Source organism: Staurois parvus, unplaced genomic scaffold (genome assembly GCF_062004578.1).
Source record: "Staurois parvus isolate SC_StPar_1 unplaced genomic scaffold, SC_StPar_1.0 ptg000259l, whole genome shotgun sequence".
NCBI lineage: Eukaryota > Metazoa > Chordata > Amphibia > Anura > Ranidae > Staurois > Staurois parvus.
The window spans coordinates 2,913,377-2,936,681 of NW_028318055.1; the positions used below are offsets into that span (position 1 = coordinate 2,913,377).

Genomic DNA, 23,305 nt, shown 5'->3' on the forward strand with positions numbered 1-23,305 from the left:
ATTCCTGGCAGTATATTTTCCTCAAGAATTTGATGGTATTTTGCCCCATCCATTTTTCCTTCCATCCTGACAAGTACTCCAGTCCCTGCTGCAGAGAAACACCCCATAACAGGATGCAACCATCTCCATGCTTGGCTGTAGGAGTGGTGTTATTTGGATGTTATTTGGATGGTGAGCTGTATTGGATTTCCGCCAGACATCATGTTTAGTGTTGAGGACAAATAACACTGTTATTTGTCATCTGAACATAACACCTTTTTCCATGTGGCCTCAGAATCTTCAAGGTGCTTTTAGGCTGAGCTCAGTGGTGACTGAATGTGGCCTTTCTTGAAGAGTGGCTTTTTTCTTGCAACCTTCCCATACAAGCCACATTTGTGGAGATTTGGTGATATTGTTGTCACATGCACACAATGACCACTCTTTTCCATAAATTCCTGCAACTGCTTCAGAGTTACTGTAGGCCTCTTGGTAGCCTCTCTGACCAGTTTCCTCCTGGCTCTTTCATCCAGTTTGGAGCGACGTCCTGATCAAGGGAGGGTCTGTGTTGTACCAAATACCGTCTTCTTATTATTAATAGATGTCACTGAGTTTCTAGGCATTTATAAAGCCTTTTAATTTTTTTTTGTATCCATCTCCTGATTTATGCCTGTCCACAATTTTATCCCGGAGATCTCTTGGCAGTGCCCTACTACCCATACCCATAGTTGATTGTTTGCTTCAGTTGCACTAAGAGGGTGTGAAATGCTCTAGGAAAGCTCTTTTCATGCCCAGCTAATCAAAATGATCACAGCTGATCACAGTTGGAAGTCAAATGGCTTTGTGTGCCATTGAGAAGGTGCTTAGCTACACTTGAATTTACAAGTCATTTTTGGAGGGGAGGTGATCCTTTTTCCAAATCAGTGATTCTGTTTTGAATTCTTTCTTTTTTTCTTCTGCCGTGTTGGTATTATAGCTTTCACTTAGATGTTATAAGTTATACTGAGTAAATACAGCTGGATAAAACAAAAACTGTGTCTGTCTTCATTTCAGGCTGCAAGCAACAAAATGTGATTATTTTAAAGGGGGCGAGGATGTCTATTTTCTATACCCACTATATCCAGTATATAATGGTATATACACAATCAGCTAGATGGGTTCAGGGCCCTACGCATATATCTACATCATAAAGCAGGTTCACACTGCATTTACACTGGATACAAATGGAGAAACAGAAAAAGGGCGCACCGACCTAGTGCATTATCGTTTAAAATAATTTATTGAAGACACAAAAATAGGTATCATACTCACAATGGACATATTAACACAGGCATGTCAAACTGAACAAGATGTATGATCCAAACAACATCTGAGTCCATACGATGGAACCCTGGATGACCAACTGACTAACGCGTTTCGAGGACACAACCTCTTCCTCAGAGCCAACCTCTTCCTCGAAACACGTTAGCCAGTTGGTCATCCAGGGTTCCATCGTATGGACTCAGATGTTGTTTGGATCATACATCTTGTTCAGTTTGACATGCCTGTGTTAATATGTCCATTGTGAGTATGATACCTATTTTTGTTTCTTCAATAAATTATTTTAAACAATAATGCACTAGGTCGGTGCACCCTTTTTCTGTTTCTCCATTTTTATTCAGTGTATTTGGACCACCCCGGTCTGTTGAGGGCAGCAAGCAGTACATATTCCAGAAAATTCCAGAACATTCCTATTGGGTTCTACTGAGTCTTTTCCTAGCGCAGGAGTAAAGTGTTTGTTGTGTTGGATTCACACTGCATTTACACCAATGCGATTGATCCCTGCTATTTGCCTTTTTTATTTATAACTATTGTTTTTTTTTATTGGTCATTTGATTGTTTACAACAATTAACAGTTTTGTCGCAATAATGTATTACAGATTTGTAAAGGATATAGATAAGAGTATGAGCATATTCAACATCTTACAAAATTCAGCTTATAAACAATGTGACTTTGTAGTCATTACTGTCATCAATACATTTCGTTTTTTTGGATGAGTATGCATTGTTTGTTTGAAATATTCAGTAAGTCAGTTTAGAGAAGAAAGGAAGGTTGTGAGAAGTGGAGATTAGAGATTAGAGAGAAGTAGAATAAAGAATGAGATTTGAAATTATTACATATTTCCTTTTTTGGATAATAGGGTGATAATAAAGAGTGGAGTAACTGTATCTCTAGTGGTGTTTGATTGGTACATCTTGTAGTTTCTTATGTAACGGTACATCGATGATCTTTGAGCCATAAGTCCCAGTGTTTCCGGAATTTAGCAGATGAGTTGTGTATTGGAGCAAAGGTTTTTTCGAAGGCTGTGTTTTTGTTCAGGATTTCAGTTAGTGTGTGAATGGATGGCGTTGTAGTTTGTTTCCAAAGCCTGGCAATACTCAATCGTGCCGCTATCAAAATATGCATTAGTACAGTTCTGGACTGTGGTGGCCAGGAGTCCCAGGAATGCCAGGGCAGGATCAGGAATTGGAGAGGAGTTTGTAATTGATGTTATAAACGTGAAGATATCTGACCAGAATGGAGTAATTTGTGGACATTCCCACCATATATGGTACAAGGATCCTTGTTGGTTACAGTTCCTCCAGCATAATGAGGAGTAGCGGTTGGATGAACGTGCTGCCAAATGTTGTGGAGTTATGTACCATCTGTGTAATATCTTTTGGGCTGATTCCCAATGGTTAATGCATCTGGTAGTTTTCCTAGTCCAGTTTCCTGCTGTTTGCCATTGTTGAATCTGGAATTGTTTCCCAATGTCTTGTTCCCATTTATGCATCGTTGGTCATTTTCCTTGGTGACGATGTTGAAGAAGGATATTATATATGATCCCTGCTATTTTTCATTTGTAAATTAGGACCAGTGTGGTATATGATCCTCTGGACTGGTATGCTGTCAACACAAAATGGGCTCGACTTGAACCAAAAAGGACTCAACTTTAGGCCTTCAATTAGGTGCATGGGCAGTGCTGTTATGCCCTATGTTAGAAATATTTTAGCAACCATTTTTTCATGCTAAGTGGATTGATTGTCTTTAACTTAAGTGAATAAAATATCTACATTTTTAAAAAGTAAAATGCAAAATTAACATTTTTCACATGATGGAAAAAAGAATTCAAAGAATTGTTTGAAGAGACAGGTAAATCCCAGGAAAAACTGTGCATGGAAAAGTCAATGAAATGATATGCACATCCATCGTTAGTGTAGAAATGATTGCTTTCTATGCTTTCACTAGCTACTTTCTACCCTATAAACAGCATTCCTCATTCAGCCTTGTACAGTTTATCATTTGGAAAACATGTTTTGTCTAATAGTTTGATCCTCATCCACTGTGTTTGATTTGGTGCCAATGATGTGTCTACTCTTGCTGTTGGTCAGAGCGGACATACTGCTCTGTAGAAAAATTCATAACCTATTGAATGGGCAGAAAACGGGTCTCATGGAAAAATATTCAAAATTATTTCTCAACTGAAGCTATTTAGTCTGCAGAAGTGTAAGACAGCACATACAGAGACAAACTGGCGTCCTTTTGCATTCCACCATGGTAAATAATTTAGCAGGATTAATGCTCATTAAGTGCAAAGAGAAATGAGGTTGGCAAAGAGAAGTAGGTGATACAAATCCCTACATTACCATTCACCTGTAAGAAGTAAGGTCTGTGTCATATTCTGATGTTCTGCTGAAGGATTCTAAAGAATTAATCAAATGAAAATATGCCAGCATTTAATTTTGTTCACACAAACCCTTGTTGAGATTTGTTCCAAGACAACTATGTTTCTTTCCAACAATCATTTCCTTTTAAAAAATGTTAAACATGAAAATATATATACTGTAATTTACAAATGTCCTTTTTATCTGCATAATGTATATTTAAGTTTATATAAGAAGCAGTACAGTAGCCAGTTTTAAAGGCCTTTTTGTAGACATAAATAAAAATAAGTCACATTTGGATTGGGTCAAGTGATTTATAAATTCTTTAAAACATGTGAGACGATTCTAATAAGTTAGTAAGAGTTTCCCGTGCAATTTCTACAAGACATAATTAACAGCATACGTTTGTAGCAGAAAGATAAAAGCAGATCTCAACCAATAGTTACTGTGGGGCAAAAAAGTATTTAGTCAGCCACCAATTGTCCAAGTTCTCCCACTTACAAAGATGAGAGAGGCCTGTAATTGGTATCATAGGTAGACCTCAACTATGAGAGACAAAATGAGAAAACAAAACCAGACAATCACATTGGCTGATTTGGAAAGAATTTATTTGCAAATTATGGTGGAAAATAAGTATTTGGTCAATATGAAAAGTTCATCTCAATACTTTGTTATATATCCTTTGTTGGCAATGACAGAGGTCAAACGTTTCCTGGAAGTCTTTACAAGGTTGGCACACACTGTTGCTGGTATGTTGGCCCATTCCTCCATGCAGATCTCCTCTAGAGCAGTGATGTTTTGGGGCTGTCGCTGGGCAACACGGACTTTCAACTCCCTCCAAAGGTTTTCTATGGGGTTGAGATCTGGAGACTGGCTAGGCCACTCCAGGACCTTGAAATTCTTCTTACGAAGCCACTCCTTCGTTGCCCAGGCGGTATGTTTGGGATCATTGTCATATTGGAAGACCCAGCCACGTTTCATCTTCAATGCCCTTGCTGATGGAAGGAGGTTTGCACTCAAAATCTCACGATACATGGCCCCATTCATTCTGTCCTGTACATGGATCAGTCGCCCTGGTCCCTTTGCGGAGAAACAGCCCCAAAGCATGATGTTGCCACCCCCATGCTTCACAGTAGGTATGGTGTTCTTTGGATGCAACTCAGCATTCTCTCTCCTCCAAACACGACGAGTTGTGTTTCTACCAAACAGTTCTATTTTGGTTTCATCTGACCATATGACATTCTCCCAATCCTCTTCTGGATCATCCAAATGCTCTCTAGCAAACTTCAGACGGGCCCGGACATGTACTGGCTTAAGCAGTGGGACACGTCTGGCACTGCAGGATCTGAGTCCCTGGCGGCATAGTGTGTTACTGATGGTAGCCTTTGTTACGTTGGTCCCAGCTCTCTGCAGGTCATTCACTAGGTCCTGGGATTTTTGCTCACTGTTCTTGTGATCATTTTGACCCCACGGGGTGAGATCTTGCGTGGAGCCCCAGATTGAGGGAGATTATCAGTGGTCTTGTATGTCTTCCATTTTCTAATTATTGCTCCCACAGTTGATTTGTTCACACCAAGCTGCTTGCCTATTGCAGATTCAGTCTTCCCAGCCTGGTGCAGGTCCACAATTTTGTTTCTGGTGTCCTTCGACAGCTCTTTGGTCTTCATCATAGTGGAGTTTGGAGTGTGACTGTTTGAGATTGTGGACAGGTGTCTTTTATACTGATAACAAGTTCAAACAGGTGCCATTGATGCAGGTAATGAGTGCAGGACAGAGGAGCCTCTTAAAGAAGAAGGTACAGGTCTGTGAGAGCCAGAAATCTTGCTTGTTTGTAGGTGACCAAATACTTATTTTCCACCATAATTTAAAAATAAATTCTTTCCAAATCAGCCAATGTGATTGTCTGGATATTTTTTTCTCATTTTGTCTCTCATAGTTGAGGTCTACCTATGATGCCAATTACAGGCCTCTCTCATCTTTGTAAGTGGGAGAACTTGTACAATTGGTGGTGACTAAATACTTTTTTGCCCCACTGTATGTGATGGACATGAAATTATTATACAATTATCCTGACATCTGTTGGAGGTACATCACCGCAGCTCACAGTTAATATTTCATGCTACTTAATCAACTCATAAGCAAACATTTTGCTTTATGAACCTATATGGAGGAAAATCTGATTATCCAATTATAAAATTATCATAAAGGGAGATTGTTATGGACATATATGCATTAGATAAGTTATTTAGCCCCAAAAAATGAAAGCAAAGAGGGAGCTTTTTTTATTTTCCTTAATACTAGGACTTTTGAGTTTATATAATAAAAGAACAAATTTCAAGGAGTGGAAACTGCATTTATTTTTTTTACATACTCCCCTGCTGCATTTATACACTTATCACAGTGTTTAACTAATGCCTAGAAAACTTTGACATAGAAAAATGTGTCAGTACGCCTGAACCATACTAGGACAGCCTGATTCACTTCATCATCAGTGCTGAAAATCGTCTCTTATGTAATTTCACATCAGGTTATGCATCTATTATCTAGGATCAAGCATTTTAAATGCTGAATCTTCACATGAATGACTGGGGTGGGCTGGGAACCACCATGGCCGGGATTGTCACTGATGTATGAATGTCCATCTTTGAAACATTTTCACCATTAAAATGTCTTACTGCGGCTGGCGTCCATCTTGATCAGCGGTCTCTGGACTGGCCTGCAACATGTGGGCCACCTATCAGTAACAGGACACACTTGACACTTATTGCCGTGTGTAGTACCACCACCCTAGCATCCCTTTTTAGAACTGTAAGGTCCCAGTTTGACACCCCTTTTATATTGTACGTGCATAGTTACTGGGTGTATGGCTTCTTGGTTTTAGTCCACATATGTTTTGTTTCATTTTCTCTTCTTGCCTAGTTTAACATTTAGGCTAAAGTCAAAGTGGTAAGAGGGTATAACCTATGTCAGAAATGTGTTCCTGCTAGGAAGGATTAACTCTTTGGTGATCACTTGGACTGGAAGTAAGGAAAAATCCACACTTTTCAGTTATCACCCTGACTGGAACAGAGATGAAACCTCCCAATGCAGTCCAGTGACAAATGTCTAAGTGCAGAATTGTTTTCTGACTTCCTGCCATGTCTAAAGTACAGGATATGAAGTACTAACTTTCTAAGAAAATGAACAAAGTACATCTTAGGCAACCCCAGTCTAATGTATAAAAAAGGCTAGTGTTTGCCTCTGTCTTTATTCAGAACAAAAAATCAGTACTGACTAGTTGATTATAGTGCAGGCATGATGACATAGACGAGAGGTAAGTCTGGGCAAAGAACCTTTAAGAAAAAAATAAAAAAAGAGGTGCAGATTGCTATGAATGAGAAGTGTGTGTGTGTGTGTGTGTGGGGGGGGGGGGGGGGTACACAGCTTTAGTTGTGCTCTAGTTTTCAACTAACCAACCATCGATTCTAATTTACTTTTCCATACCTAGGTCTATGATCTAGCCATGAATTGATGTGCCCTTACTTCAAGCCAGCTGTATCTGGATATCTTCACTTCAATTCTGCAGGCCAGGAAGCCTAATATATACAGTACTTTTTCTCTTGCTAGGTTAATAATTGTCAGGTGCTATGCTTGCCTAGTGCAACCTAATGCAGGCCATAGACGGGGAGAAAACCGGACGTTTTTTTTAGAAAAACGAAAAATCGGTCGTTCAATTAGCCGACGTTACCACCATTGGTAAACAAAAGTCGGCTGATTTTCGTCCCATCTACGGCCGGCAAATATAATAGTGAAGTGTCCCTGCAGAGAGCTCCATCCGCTATTATATTTGACATTTAAAAGTATAGCAAAGTTGCAACATTGTATCTATTTGTATCCATTTCAGATACAGATGTTTCTATTTGGATACAAATGGATACAATGTTGCAACTTTGCTATACTTTTAAATGTCAAATATAATAGCGGACGGAGCTCTCTGCAGGGACACTCCACTATTCTAGTTGACATTTAAAAGTACAGATGTTCTTTTTCTTTTGTCTTCATCTTCTTCTGTTTCTTCTTTTTCCTCTTCTTCTTGCAGGTCACGGCTCATTTTTTTAATCAGTAAAAAGATCGGCCGATTTGCCCATCATTGCCGTGAAAATCGTTGGATCGGCAAATTCGGCTGTTTTTTTTCCAACTTCACCGATTAAAAAAATGTATCAGAATCACGAAAAACTGCCGACAAATTCACCCACTAACGATCTGAAAATCGGCGATTATTCTTTCAGACAAATTTTCTCCCCGTCTATGGCCTGCATAAGTGCTTTTACTGAACCACCAATTAAATGTATTTATTCACTGAAAAATCTAAACCAAAAGACTAAACATCGCCAACCTCTCCACTAAATGATGGTAAGTGACTGCCATTATAGGGTCCAATCCACAAGCTTGAGTCTGTAGAGTATACTGGTAATGGAGTGGAAACCTGAACAGGCTAACACAATCAGGATCCAAGCTTGATGGAGCCAACCTGGTAGATTATGTAACTGACTAAAGAACAAGGGAACTCCAATTAGTAGTAAACAAGAATTTTATTAAAACACAATATCCGCTTACATGTAAACTCAGCTGTGAGTATCTAGAGGGGGTACCACATACAAAAACCAAAGGCTGAATCTCTGAGAGATGCACAGCCAGAGGAAAGTCATGCTGCAGCGGCTCAAAGACAGAGACTATCTCTCAGAGATCCCGTCTTTGGCTTTCTTCTCCCCGGCCAGGAGTAGTGTTGTTGGATTGGCACCATCCATTTGGAGCCCTCTCCCTAGACACTCACAGCTGAGTTTACATGTAAGTCGATAATGTGTGTTTAGTAAACTTCTCGGCCTTTTGGCTAAGATCAAGTGCAGTATCTGTCCTTATCAGTGTCCAGTAGGGGTGCTCCACCATCATTCCTGCTTGAGGGGATGATTGGTTGTATAGTACCCCTGCTGGTAGGATGGGGGTCCTGATGGTTAGTACAGGCTGGAACAGAAACCGAGGCACCCACAGGCTGCTGTTGCCCGGGAGTAATTCCCCCTGGAAAACTGGAGGGGCCCAGTTCCTCCTGGTTTGAATGGATCTACCTTGTCTGACCAGGGGCCGGAGAGGCAGAAAGTCCGCAAACCAGTGCCCCCTGAGAGTGGTCCCTCAGGGGTGCTCTTAGTAACACTTGGGTGTGGGACCCCAATGTGTGAAAAGGCACATGGTCACTGATTCTAACACTTTTCATGCCCAATTGCACGGCCACTTATTTATTTAATTTATTTTTCTCCTCACGTTTGTCACTTTTCACTTTTGTGTGTGTTTTCTTTCTCACAGGATGGTAGGGTGTGGGTGCTCGGGCCTACCCTTCAGTCTAGGGGTAGGATTTGTGGCCTTTTGGTTCCTTCCTCCCCTTTCCCTAGGGGTTTTTTCTCTTCGGGAGAGCCCCATTACCAAGTACTTGGTGGCTGGCTTCGGCTGGCCACAAGGAACGGGGTCCGCCAGGCCTTTTGGCTAGGTGGACCACATGGGAACCTTGTCCCTGTCAGGAGCTTCGTGCCCCCGGGGATCAGGGTAGAGATCCATCCCCTTTGGGGGATGGACAAAGCACACCCCTAAGTGCACTTTTTTGTGTTTTTGCACTTGCACGTTTTTTTTTGTACACTTACGGTTTTTCGTTTTTCGCACGTTCGCGGACTTAAGTAAAAAAAAAAAATGTGTGTTTAGTAAACTGTTTGTTTACTACTAATTGGAGTTCCCTTGTTCTCCTGTCAGTTACACATAATCCACCAGGTTGGTTCCATGCAAGCTTAGATCTCAATGGTCTTAGTCCTTTCGGGTTTCCTGTCCACTGCCAGTATTCTCTACAGACTCACACTTAAAATAACTGTTACTTACCATCATACAAAATATGGGGGGGTTGTTGTCAAGGTCCTATCTTTTCCCAGAGGTTATGTTACTCCATGTGCTGGCATGCATCTTGGATTTCTGGGAATCCTTTATGCCTTCAGGTCTCTGAGGTCCATCCCCCAGAGGGGTGTGGCTGATGACATATAAGCCTGTGGCCCGCACATGCTCTTTGCACTTGTGTCTTGTGTCTTTGTGTTGCTATTACTCTGTTCTGACTCTCGTGACTCTCCTGGAATCTGACTCGGCTTGTGACTCGACTATTGTTTGCATTCTCCTTTGATCTGACCCTCTGTTGCTGAACCCGGCTCGTGACCTGTGATTCTCGTCTGCTGTCCTGTACCGTTTTGTCCCATTGTTGTTGACCCGGCCTGCCTGACTACTCTATTGTCTTTTCCACCAGCTACGCACTGGCTGACGACAACCACCACCCACAGACCGAAGTCCCTCAGGGCGCGGAGTCTAAGTCCCAGGCTGCCCTTCACCAGGGCCCCTGATGGTGGGGATGGACTTGACGCAGCCAGGAACCAGGTCGCGGCCCCCGAGACACCTCAGTTGCGGTAATGGCCGCCGCCAATGGCGTATAGCTGGTGGAAAAGACAATAGAGTAGTCAGGCAGGCCGGGTCAACAACAACGGGACTAAACGGTACAGGACAGCAGACGAGAATCACAGGTCACGAGCCGGGTTCAGCAACAGAGGGTCAGATCAAAGGAGAACGCAAACAATAGTCGAGTCACAAGCCGAGTCAGATTCCAGGAGAGTCACGAGAGTCAGAACAGAGTAACAGCAACACAAAGACACAAGTGCAAAGAGCATGTGCGGACCACAGGCTTATATGTCATCAGCCACACCCCTCTGGGGGATGGACCTCAGAGACCTGAAGGCATAAAGGATTCCCACCATGCTCAGCAGAAATCCAAGATGGATGCCAGCACATGGAGAAACATAACCTCTGGGAAAAGGTAGGACCTTGACAGTTGTGCTGTTTATTTTTTTTTGGTTTGTGTTACAATATACACCTGGCTCCACTGGTGATTTTTTACAGCTTCATCCACTCGAGTCTCAGTACAGGTTACATGGGTTCAGTGTGTGGTTCTGTGATTTAACTTTTGGTTTGGTTTTCTCACTAAAAAAACCTGTAAATATATTTTAAATAGAGCTGGTACACATGCCCAATGTCTCTATATCAGCCTCCTGCAATATCCTGCACAGTATAACAGGCTGCTTACTATTATTGATTACTTGGAAAGTGATTGAGTATTACTACATCTACTAATTGGACATCATTATTCATCGCTCCCAGAGCAGAAGCGCTGTTGCTGGTTTATAATTCGACCAGCAAATAGCTCTGGTGAGTTCATTCAATCATTTTTGGTGGTGGATTTGTCACAGTGTTATGAAGTCACTGAAGATAATTATTTTTGGACACTAATAGATATATTTATATATTGTTTTTGGACACTATAATTATATCACACACCTTATGTTTTTTGGATATTTTATTTATTTATTTATTTTTTGGTCACTTTATATCTGGTGATAGATATATTTATATAATTTATTATTAGCGCATACCCTTATGATATAATTGTTCACAGTATAACATGGGCTTAGGGTAGGAGGGGCAGAATGACAAGCATGTAAGGCTCTATTATATTGATAAGTCTGTCAGCCTAACACTGGGAGTTTGCTGACAGTTGGGGAGAGCAGAGTGATGGCCCTTCTGGTATGGTGAGGATTCTTCAATGTTCAGTCATCAGCCTGGGGTTGTCAGTGACAAGTTTGAATTGCTTAATTGCAAAATAGAAAATAAGTGATGGTACTGGCTTGGATATGCCGTCTGTATAATTATGCTTGTGATCCCGGCACCATAGCCAGACTTCCAAATCCCTTGGCAGGTAAGAAAGTTCACATATACAGTATGTATTTGAAACGTTCTATTTATCTGTTTGTCTATAGTTCTTTTTGAAGACAAAAATTGTAACATGTCCAATTATAACATAAAGTGTTTACCTAAGTGTGTTGAATTCTGAAGATAAATTCGTTAACAATGTTGTTGTGTAAGATTAGGTGATCTGAAAAGCTAGCAGTCATGAATCACCCAGTATAATGTGCCTTGTTCCAATCTGTCTTAGACATTTCCTTTTCAAATTCATTACATGTCAGTGCCTATTGTGATCTTTTTTAGAGTGCTGATGCTCTTGTGTACCCACTTTTGAAGTGTGCATGACCAAGGATCAAAACATGAAAGCTGCTTGAAAATCCATGGTTTTTGATGTGTTTGTCATGCTTTCAGCAAGAACTAATTCAGCTGAAATGAGCCTGATGAATGCACAACAAACAAATTGAAACCACATAAAGATGCCTGTGTCCATTTCATGTGGTTTGCATTCATTTGTTTGAAACACCGCAAGTACCAACAGTAGACAAAGTAAAAAACCCCGTAACTGTTCTGGTGCATTCCAATGGAAGTGGAGACCTTTTACTGTCATAGCAGCTGCGTCAACCTTGTGTGAGTGACGTATCTCTCTTCTGTTAGGTGACAGGTCTATACAAAGGAGTCATGTTGTACCATAACCCCGATTTTATACTCTCTTCTCATGAATAAAGAATGTGCCTACCAGGGGCGGACTGACCATTTGGAAACTCGGGCACTGCCCGAGGGCCCGGGGTCAGTAGGGGGCCCCATGAGATGCCCCTGGTACCTTTTTCATAGGCTTTTTTGAGTTTGGGCAAGGACACAGGGGCCCCATGATCCCCTATTGCCCGGGGGCCCCATGAGTTGTCAGTCCGCCCCTGGTGCCTACTGAATAAAGTCATGCACAAACAGCAGGTACAGCAAGTACAGTTTTAAGCTCCAACTTAACCCCTTGACACCGACATCACACAAATATGCGGCCTCACAGAACTGGGCTTTTTTCCGTGGGGCCACACATTTGCGTACCTGTCTTTGTGCTGGGAGCGCGCCGTACAGCTCACTCCCAGCACAAAGAACAGGGTGTTACTTAAAGCCCTGGGTCCTATTCTAACAATCGGGACCCAGGACTCCTGATTCTGGATCACTTGATCACTGTGATAGCCTCTGATTGGCTCTCAATGATCAGTCACTGTGAAGCCTGCCCCCCATTGCTTTTTTTTCTCTCTGAAAGGAGGAGAGACATACATCGTATCCATCTCTCTCCTTGCAGAGAAAAAACAAAAGAACTGTTTATTAAAAAAAAATATTTAAAAATAAAAGAAAAAATAAAGAAAAAATACCTAGATCAAGGTTTGATCTAGTTCAGTGCCAGGGTTAGTGTTTGGGTCAAGGTCAGGGTCAAAGGTCAGGATTTTTATTTTTTTAACTTTAATTGGTGTCAGTGTTAGTTAGTATCAGAGTGTTTTAGGTTAAAAAAACAAACAAAATGCACACTATTGTTTCTGGGCTGTAGTACAAGTACAAACAATATATACCATACATATATATAGTATCGCTGCGATCGTCAAGAGCTGGAAAATTTATTGTGGGTTATTCTTTGGTGGTAGGTTATGGTAGTAACAAGAAATACACAGCTAAATTTTAAAAAAAATGGTTTTTTTTTACTCTTTGGGCCAGTTGTCGTTTGATAATAAAAAAAACCAGGAGATATCCATTACCATTTACCACCAAATGAAAGCCCATGTTGTCCTGAAAAAAAACAAGGTATAATTCACCCGGATGTACAAAGTAGTTGTGATGATGTGTACAGTTTTACTAACACATGTCAACGTTGCAGAATCGTGCTTAGGTGTTAAGATTTGTTTTACCCTTAGGCGTGAAGGGGTTAATCATTAGTCTGCATTATAAATCAAATACCTGTCATCAGGGGCGCACTGACCAGGAGTCACTCTGTGAGTATAAATAATCCAAGTGACCATACAGTGTGAACTTCTAAAGTGTAAGGAGCAGGGGCGGACTGACCATTTGGAAACTTGGGCACTGCCCGAAGGCCCGGGGTCAGTAGAGGGGCCCCATGAGATGCCCCTGGTACCTTTTTCATAGGCTTTTTTGAATTTGGGCAAGGACACAGGGGCCCTATGATCCCCTATTGCCCGGGGGCCCCATGAGTTGTCAGTCCGCCCCTGCCTGCCATAGAGGATTCGGTGAGAAGCTGCCTTTCCTTACTGCATATGAATTTGTTGTTCATGATTTTATGTGTTAGCTAGGGGACAGAATGCCTTTAAAACCTTTAGGAAACAACTCATATTATGAAGCTTCTATGAGTCAAAGCCAATGGTCCTAGCAACAATGGTATCCATACAGATTTGTTAAAATGTCTACATATGTATGCATTGTTTAATGTTTACTATATTATCAAGGGTTTGAGGATGTTTATCAAGTGTGGAAGAAGTGATGATCCTGTTATCCATCTACTCCACCTTTAGTTGCTGACTCCCCAGGGCTTTTCTTAGACCACATACAGGCATAGTGGCTGCAAATTGAGTATAATCCTTCTTACATTTTGTATTCAATACACAGATCACAAGAACCCTTCCCTCCTTTGCATTTCACCCCTCAGAGCTTAATCTATGACAAAGCCCTGAGGGGCGAATGGTGCCAGAGGGAAAGTTCATATGGTCTGTGTATTGACCAATAAAGGTAAGATTATTATTATTATACAGTATTTATAAAGTGCCAATAGTTCGCTCAGCGCTGTACATTACAAAGGGGGACAGAACATGTGACAGAACAATACCAATACAATGCAAAACATGAGGGGATTGAGGGCCCTGCTCTTTGGAGCTTACAATCTAGGAGATGGGTAATACTCAGTATGCAGTCACAACTCTTATATGTTTATGTGACTTTTATGTTAGTAAAGCAAACAGGATTCCATTTTTCACAGAATACAGTCATAATTGTAATTAAATCGGTTCTATGCAGAACCAAGCTGCAGATATGAATGAAATACCACAGTCGCTTGCTCATAAAGTTTTTATTTCTATTCTGTTAATTAACTGTATGGCTTTATGTCACATGTGTAGATACAATGTAACCTTTGGGGCTATATGTGAATTTTTAAATCAAGCATTGACAAGTACAAGATCTATATTCAGTAAAACATCAAACATTAAAGACAACTGCTGATTGTTATGAAATAATGTTGTGGTTGAAGTGAGTTAACACTTTTCCCTGTTGTGTGTTACCACATCAGAGCAATAGCTAATGCTGAACAATATGATACTTTTAAATATGTTTTTCATACTTTATTTGAAAAGCCATATGCCGTGGAATGCTTAGACATATAGAACAGGGCGAACCATACTCTAGGGTGTCTACTAGAAAACCAAACTGAAAGTTGTCAGATAAAATAATCTCTTTAAAAATCTTTGTTCGGGTTTTCATTGCAAATGCTTGCTATTAAATGTGTTCTTTTGGGAGGATGTAAGAGTTCTAATGTCACTCAGAAGGGCATTTAAATGAATTACTATAGCAGTTGGTTTGAAGATTGGTTTGCATCTCGGTTAGCTTTCCATCCTCTCACTGTGGCAATAGATCAGGCCTTTCTGGGCAGCATAAGTCTGGAAAACACTGAGTAAATCATGTCAACATGGAAGTTACAGTTTTACATGAGCTATGAGGATTGAATTAGTCTCCATTTCTTGCTTCCCCGTTTAACAACAGAGACGTAAAGGAAACGCTACATTACGAGCAGCTTAATTCTTGAGCCAAGAAATTAACTTTCGTTCTACAAAATGGTTTCATTGTGAATAAAGTATGCTCTGTTAAAATTAAAATACAGATTTCATTAATATTTCTTTATTCACATTCTAGGTTATATTTCAAACCAAAGGAAACTTTAAAAATATAAAATATATAGCCAATGACACGTTAATACAAAATGCAGTTTGAGAGAATACTGTAAGTCTATATATACTGTAAATTCTGCATGCTCTACCTGATTATTTTTCATTGTCATGTTTAAGATTTTGGCATGAACTTGCATCTATATTTGAGCTGATTTTTTTTTAGACATATAAAAGTAAACATAGACTTTCTGTTACAGTGTGTAGACTTTCCGATTTAAACTTGTCAGAGAATTGTGAAAAAAATTCACATGTCCCTCTGGCATTGGAATAACATAGAAAAAAGCATAGCCTTTCCCTGATCACCCTGTGTGTACCACACTGATATATGTCTGATGCAGTGAGATGATATGTTCTTCATAAAATATATCTAAATGTACTTTTTTGATTGATTAGGAAAGTATTACAACCTGTTAGTTTTTTTCTGTCTATATCCCAACAAGGAGATTCCCTTTTCTTCCAGTTCCACATATACATCGGGAAGTCAGAGGAAATTTCTCCAAAGACAAGGACTTCCAGATAGATGTCACTGCAACATATGTCCTCACTGGAAGATTTCCTCTTTATTCCTGTTCTAGTGACAACCAGGGGCGGACTGACAACTCATGGGGCCCCCAGACAATAGAGGATCATGGGGCCCTTGTGTCCTTGCCCAAACTCAAAAAAGCCTATGAAAAAGGTACCAGGGGCATCTCATGGGGCCCCCCTACTGACCCTGGGCCCAAATGGTCAGTCCACCCCTGCCTACAATAATGACACAATGATTACTGCTAGCAGCTATAGCCCCCCCAGCAGTAATCACATACAAAAGATCTGGCACGCAGGTTGTACTAAAGCTGATCACTGGATCAGGGGTGGACTGACAATGCATGGGGTAAAACACCTTATGCCTCTAGAACCTTTTTAAAATCCATTCCAGGGCGAAGCTGAATATTCCACCCAGGGGCGGACTGACAACTCATGGGGCCCCCGGGGCAATAGGGGATCATGGGGCCCCTGTGTCCTTGCCCAAGCTCAAAAAAGCCTATGAAAAATGTACCAGGGGCATCTCATGGGGCCCCCTACTGACCCCGGGCCCTCGGGCAGTGCCCGAGTTTCCAAATGGGCAGTCCGCCCCTGGTGACAACTCAATATATTAGATCCTTTTCAATCCCAGTTGTGGCGAGAGTGGTGTCAGATCCAAGCCTCAGAAACCAATACGTGACAGACTGTCAGGAATGGACTCGCCAATGGTGGTGGGACTCACCTGCCTTGTTGGCTGCAGTACCAAGGCTGGCCAGCGGGTGCTCTCAGCAGCCAGAATCTCACTCCAGCAATCAAGCCATCACCTGAGGCTGATTGCAGGAGGTGTATTTAAGCAGGACCAGGCCTGTGATCAGTGCCTTGGTGTTGTTTCCCATGAGCCCCTGTACCTTGTATCCTGTGTTCCTGTTCCTCTGCCTATCTGATTTGTTGCCGACCCTGCCTGATCCTGACCTCTGCTGACTTCTCCTGCTCTGACTCATGGCTCCTCCCTGACTATTCTTCTGCCTACTCCTATGCTGTTTGACCTCCTGTTGCTGTACCTTGGCTCGTGACCCATTTACTCTTTGCCTGCTGCTTTGTACTGATCTGCCTCCACCATTACCGACCCGGCTTGTCTGACTACACTACACTCCATACTGTCATCCATCCATCCCGCACGGATCCAGTCACTACTGTCCGAAACTGCCAGCCCCTTCACATCAGGTTTTCCCCTGGTACATACCCTCAGCGGACCCCTCTACCACAGTTGGGTGCACTCAGGGGCCGCGACCTGGTCTCAGTCCTGCGCCAAGTCCATCCCCACCATCAGGGGCTCTGGTGAAAAGGCAGACTGGGGCTTAGACTCCGTGCCCTGGGGAATCCTGTTCTGTGGGTCACTAGAGATCCCTCCGGGCGGTGCCTGACACTACCTTACAGCCTGCCTGACCATTCCACCTCTCCAGCCTGACTACGCCTGTGTTCCAGAAGCCTGCTGTTTCCTGTGTCAGTCCACACATCTCTGGTCATACCCGGATCCCTGACACAGACAGCAGGTCAAATGTCATCATGCTGCCAACAGTACATGATGATAGTGTTCTCAGACTCCTACTGCACAGAGATTTGCCAACTCACAAGACCCCAATCTAAGTGCCCACAGACTGGAACTAGTTAACTATGCAGTTAACCCCGTAATACTCACTCTTATACCAGAGAGTAATATCTAGAGATTTGCAATAAGTAGCACGTCCTAAAAACCACGGATTCATTTAGTTATTCTTTAGAGCATTTACAGATAAGATTTAATGATTTTAAAATGGTGTTTAGTAAAAAAAAGGAAAAATGGTAACGAAAAATATTTACAGATAAAAATACATTACAACAGATAGAGGATCATATTACAACAGCAAAAAAAGATATTATAAATGAAAGCACTTAAACTGATAATAAACTCTAATTAAAAAATATATACTGCTCAAACAAATTAAAGGGACACTATATTCAGAGTATAACATCAAGTCAATTAAACTCCTAAGATCTGGTCAGTTAAGTAGCAGAGGGGGTTGTTATTCAGTTTCAGCTGCTTTGGTGTTAATGAAATTAACAACAGGTGCACTAGATGGGCAACAATGAGTCGACCCCCAAAACAGGAATGGCTTTACAAGTGGAGGCCACTGACATTTTTTCCCTACTCATCTTTTCTGACTGTTTTCCACTAGTTTTGCATTTGGCTATAGTCAGTGTAGCATGAGGTGATACCTGGACCCTACAGAGGTTGCACAGGCAGTCCAACTCCTCCAGGTTGGTACATCAATACACGCCATTGCCAGGTTTGCTATGTCTCTCAGCACAGTCTCAAGAGCATGGAGGAGATTCCAGGAGACAGGCAGTTACTCCTGGAGAGCTGGACAGGGCTGTAGAAGGTCCTTAACCCATCAGCAGAACCGGAATATGCTCCTTTTTGCAAGGAAGAACAGGATGAACACTGCCAAAGCCCTACAAAATGACCTCCAGCAGGCCACTGGTGTGAATGTCTCTGACCAAACAATCAGAAACAGACTTCCTGAGGGTGTCTTAAAGGATCAACATCCTCTAGTGGGCCCTGTGCTCACTTTCTGACACCATAGAGCTTGATTGGCATTTGCCATTGATCATCAAAATTGGCAGGTCCGCCACTGGCACCCTGTGCTTTTCACAGATGAGAGCAAGTTCACCCTGAGCACATGTGACAGACGGGAAAGGGTCTGGAGAAGCCATGGAGAACACTATGCTGCTTGTAACATCTTTCAGCATGACTGTTTTGGTGGTGGGTCAGTGAAGATCTGGGGAGGTATATCCATGGAGGGACGCACAGATCTCTACAGGCTAAACAATGGCACCCTGACTGCCATTAGGTATTGGGATGAAATCCTTGGACCCATTGTCAGACCCTACGCTGATGCAATGGGTCCTGGGTTCCTCCTAGTGCAGGACAATCCCTGGCCTCATGTGGCAAGAGCATGCAGGCAGTTCCTGGAGGATGAAGGCTTTGATACCATTGAATGGCCCCCATGCTCGCCTGACCTAAATCCAATAGAACACTTCTAGGATATCATGTTTCAGTCCATCCGATGCCACCAGGTTGCACTTTTTTCACTTTGATTTTCGGGGTGTCTTTGAATTCAGTCCTCTGTAGATTGATAATTTTCATTTCCATCAAATGATGGGGCATCCTTACATTCCTAACACATTACCCCGTACATATCAGTATAGATATCCAACATGATATTTTTCCTCATTGAGATCTGATGTGTTTTCAAAATATTCCTTTTTTTTAGCAGTGTATTTAATTATGTATTCTTAACTCAAAAAAGTACCTTCTATTGCTTGCAGTCTGCTCCAAATCCCCTTTTTCTTTTGTAGTTGTGATACAACTACCTGTAGGAGAGTGGCTATGTTCATACTCCATGGTCACATTGTATACAGGAATGTAGCGACTCTCTCTTTCTGGCTCCTGAGATGGACTAGGAACTATAGACTATGGGATGCGTAGTGTGCACAGAGCAGTACACATGACCACAACTACCTGCACTGCTGATTTAAAAACCACAGTAAAAAAATATTTAATGAAAAATAGATTACAGTTGCAAGAAAAAGTATGTGAACCCCTTGGGACTACGTGGAGTTTTGCATGAATTGGGCATAAAATGTGCTCTGAACGTCATCTAAGTCACAACAATAGAAGAACACAGTCTGCTGAACATAATACTACACAAACATTAGATGTTGCCATGGTTTAATTGCACATAACATGTAAACATTCACAGTGCATGGAGGAAAAAGTATGTGAGGCCCTAGCTTAATGACTTCTCCCAGAGCTAATTGGAGCCAGTAGTGAGCCAACCTTGACTCCAATCAGTGTGATGACATTGGATGTGTTGCTGACAGCTGTCCTGCCCTTAAAAAACACACACCTGTTTTGGGTTTACTGGTTTCAAGAAGCACTGTCTGATGTGAACCATGCCTCGCAGAAAAGAGCTCTCAGAAGACCTAAGATCTAGAATTGTTGACTTGCATGAAGCTAGAAAGAGTTACAAAAGTATCTCCTTGAGCCTTGATGTTCATGTGTCCACGGTAAGACAGACTGTCTACAAATGGAGAAAGTTTAGCACTGTTGCTACTCTCCCTAGGCGTGGTCATCCTGTAAAAATGACTGCAAGAGCACAGCACAGAATGCTGCATGAGGTAAAGAAGAATCCCAGAGTGTCAGCTAAAGACCTACAGAAATCTCTGGCACATGCTAACATTTTTGTTGACACATCTACAATAAGGAAAACATTAAACAAGAATGGAGTACATGGGAGGACACCACGGAGGAAGCCATTGCTGTCCAAAAAGAAGATTGCAGCACGTTTGAAGTTTGCAAAAGAGCACCTGGATGTTCCACAGCACTACTGGCAAAATATACTGTGGACAGATGAAACCAAGATTGAGTTGTTTGGGAAGAACACACAACACTATGTGTGGAGAAAAAAAGGCACAGCACACCAACATCAAAACCTCATCCCCACTGTGAAACATGGCGGAGGGAGCATCATAGTTTGGGGCTGCTTTGCTGCCTCAGGACCTGGATGGATTGTTGTCATTGATGGGAAAATGAATTCCAGAGTTTATCAAGACATTTTGCAGGAAAACGTACGACCATCTGTCCTCCAACTGAAGCTCCGCAGAGGTTGGGTGATGCAACAGGACAATGACCCAAAGCATACAAGTAATTCAACAAAACAATGGCTGCAACAGCACAGAATACGCCTTCTGGAGTGGCCCAGTCAGAGTCCTGACCTCAACCCGATTGAAATGCTGTGGCATGACCTTAAGAGAGCGCTTCACACCAGACATCCCAAGAATATTGCTACACTGAAAGAGTTTTGTGAAGAGGAGTGCTCCAAAATGACTCCAGATCGTTGTGCAGGTCTGATCTGCAACTACAGGAAATGTTTGGTTGAGGTTATTGCTGCCGAAGGAGGGTCAACCAGTTATTAAGTCCAAAGGTTCACATACTTTTTCCTCCCTGCACTGTGAATGTTTATATGTTATGTGCAATTAAACCATGGCAACATCTAATGTTTGTGTAGTATTATGTTCAGCAGACTGTGTTCTTCTATTGTTGTGACTTAGATGACGTTCAGAGCACATTTTATGCCCAATTCATGTAAAACTCCACGTAATCCCAAGGGGCTCACATACTTTTTCTTGCAACTGTAGTAGATGTGTATGGATTATTTTTGGACAAAAGGATATCAATTAATCCCACTTTAACCAACATCCTGGGTTCTTTGGGTTCTGTCAGAGATCCAAAATTTAGAGCATTTTGGCTCTCATGAAATAAGACTTGGTCGATGTTATTAATTTTGATGGTAAAGGAGAGCTCCAAATTGCTGATGCAACAGACTTTTATGGACTTTTTAGAGGTGTCAGTTAGTCCTTCACTCACCCAATCACCAGAGTTAGGGGTGGAAGGCAGGAGTACTGAAATGTTTCATAATAGTCCATCAGGCCCTCCCATGATGTCAGTTTTCCAAACTGAGGTCATATTTTTGTTTTACCGCAGGCCAAAGTTTGATAACCCACATATAATTGTGTAGCACATAATTATAATTTCATAGAGACTAAGAATTATATACCTCCGATGACCAGATCATACAGGGAGTGTAATGTGTCTGTGAGATGGTAATACTTCCAGCTAGATGCTTGCTATTAGCATAGCTTTATCATATCAGTTTATATGAATTATGTGTATATTTTTTAAAACTGTGAGTTTAAGAGGGGCTGCTTGCAGGTCAAGTAACCCAAACTATAAGTATAGGACAGCTTTAGGATATCAACAGTCCCTCTACAAGTTGCTGATTGCAACCATTACTAGTATATAAAAAAAAATTCCAGTATATATACTGTCAATTGTAGTTACATAGATAGTCTGGCTGAAAAAAGACAAAAGTCTATCCAATTCAACCATTAAAAAAAAAAGTTATAATCCTACACCCACAGTTGATCCAGAGGAAGGAAAAAAAAACCCAGCAAAGCACAATCCAGTTTGCTCCTGCAGGGAAATAAATTCCTTCCTGATCCCCCCGAGAGGCAATCGGATATTCCCTGGATCAACTTTCCCTATAAATGTTATATCCAGTTATATTCTGTGTATCTAGTAAAGAATCTAGATGCTATATCTTTCATGCAAACCAAATAATACACACTTATTGGGATTTTTTTTTTACCAAGATGTAGCAGAATAAGTTTTTGGCCTAAATTTATGAAGAAATGTATATTTTTTAAATTTTTTATTGGACATGTTTTATAGCAGAAAGTAAAAAATATTGTCTTTTTCTCAAAATTGTTGGTCTTTTTCGTTTATAGTGCAAAAAATAAAAAAAACAGTATTGATCAATACCACCAAAAGAAAGCTCTATTTGTGTGAAAAAAATGATATAAATTGTATTTGTGTGACCGCGCAATTGTCAGTTACAGTAGCACAACGCCCTATAGCAAAAAATGGCCTGGTCATGAAGGGGGGTAAATCTTCCGGAGGGAAAATTTTAGAGCTGTTTCACACATGTGCATTGCGGATTGAAGCTCAGATTTCACAGCTAATTAACACAGTTGTTGTTCAGCAGTTCATGTCAGGTTTACATCAGGTTCAGGACAGGATTGGGTCAGGATTTTATCCTGTTCACACATATGCGGTTTAGAAACAGATCTCATAGAAGTCAATAGCCTGTAATCTGCACCTGAACCTGATGGCACTGTTCAGAAATTGTACATGACTCTTTTTCAAACTGCACTGAATCCGTAATGAATCTGCACTGCCAGTGCACCAGACATGTGAACAGGCACCATAAGAAGCAATGTTATTTCACAGGCCTCAGGGCCTGGACGGATTGTTGTCATTGATGGGAAAATGAATTCCAGAGTTTATCAAGACATTTTGCAGGAAAACGTACGACCATCTGTCCGCCAACTGAAGCTCCGCAGAGGATGGGTGATGCAACAGGACAATGACCCAAAGCATACAAGTAATTCAACAAAACAATGGCTGCAACAGCACAGAATACACCTTCTGGAGTGGCCCAGTCAGAGTCCTGACCTCAACCCGATTGAAATGCTGTGGCATGACCTTAAGAGAGCGATTCACACCAGACATCCCAAGAATATTGCTACACTGAAACAGTTTTGTGAAGAGGAGTGCTCCAAAATGACTCCAGATCGTTGTGCAGGTCTGATCTGCAACTACAGGAAACGTTTGGTTGAGGTTATTGCTGCCAAAGGAGGGTCAACCAGTTATTAAGTCCAAAGGTTCACATACTTTTTCTTCCCTGCACTGTGAATGTTTACATGTTATGTGCAATTAAACCATGGCAACCTCTAATGTTTGT

At 41.5% G+C, this 23,305-nt stretch overlaps 1 pseudogene; it reads left to right on the forward strand.

Annotated features, from left to right (window-relative positions):
• Positions 1–8,510: 8,510 nt before the first annotated feature.
• LOC149459455 (U2 spliceosomal RNA) lies at positions 8,511–8,687 on the forward strand (annotated as a pseudogene).
• Positions 8,688–23,305: the final 14,618 nt, after the last annotated feature.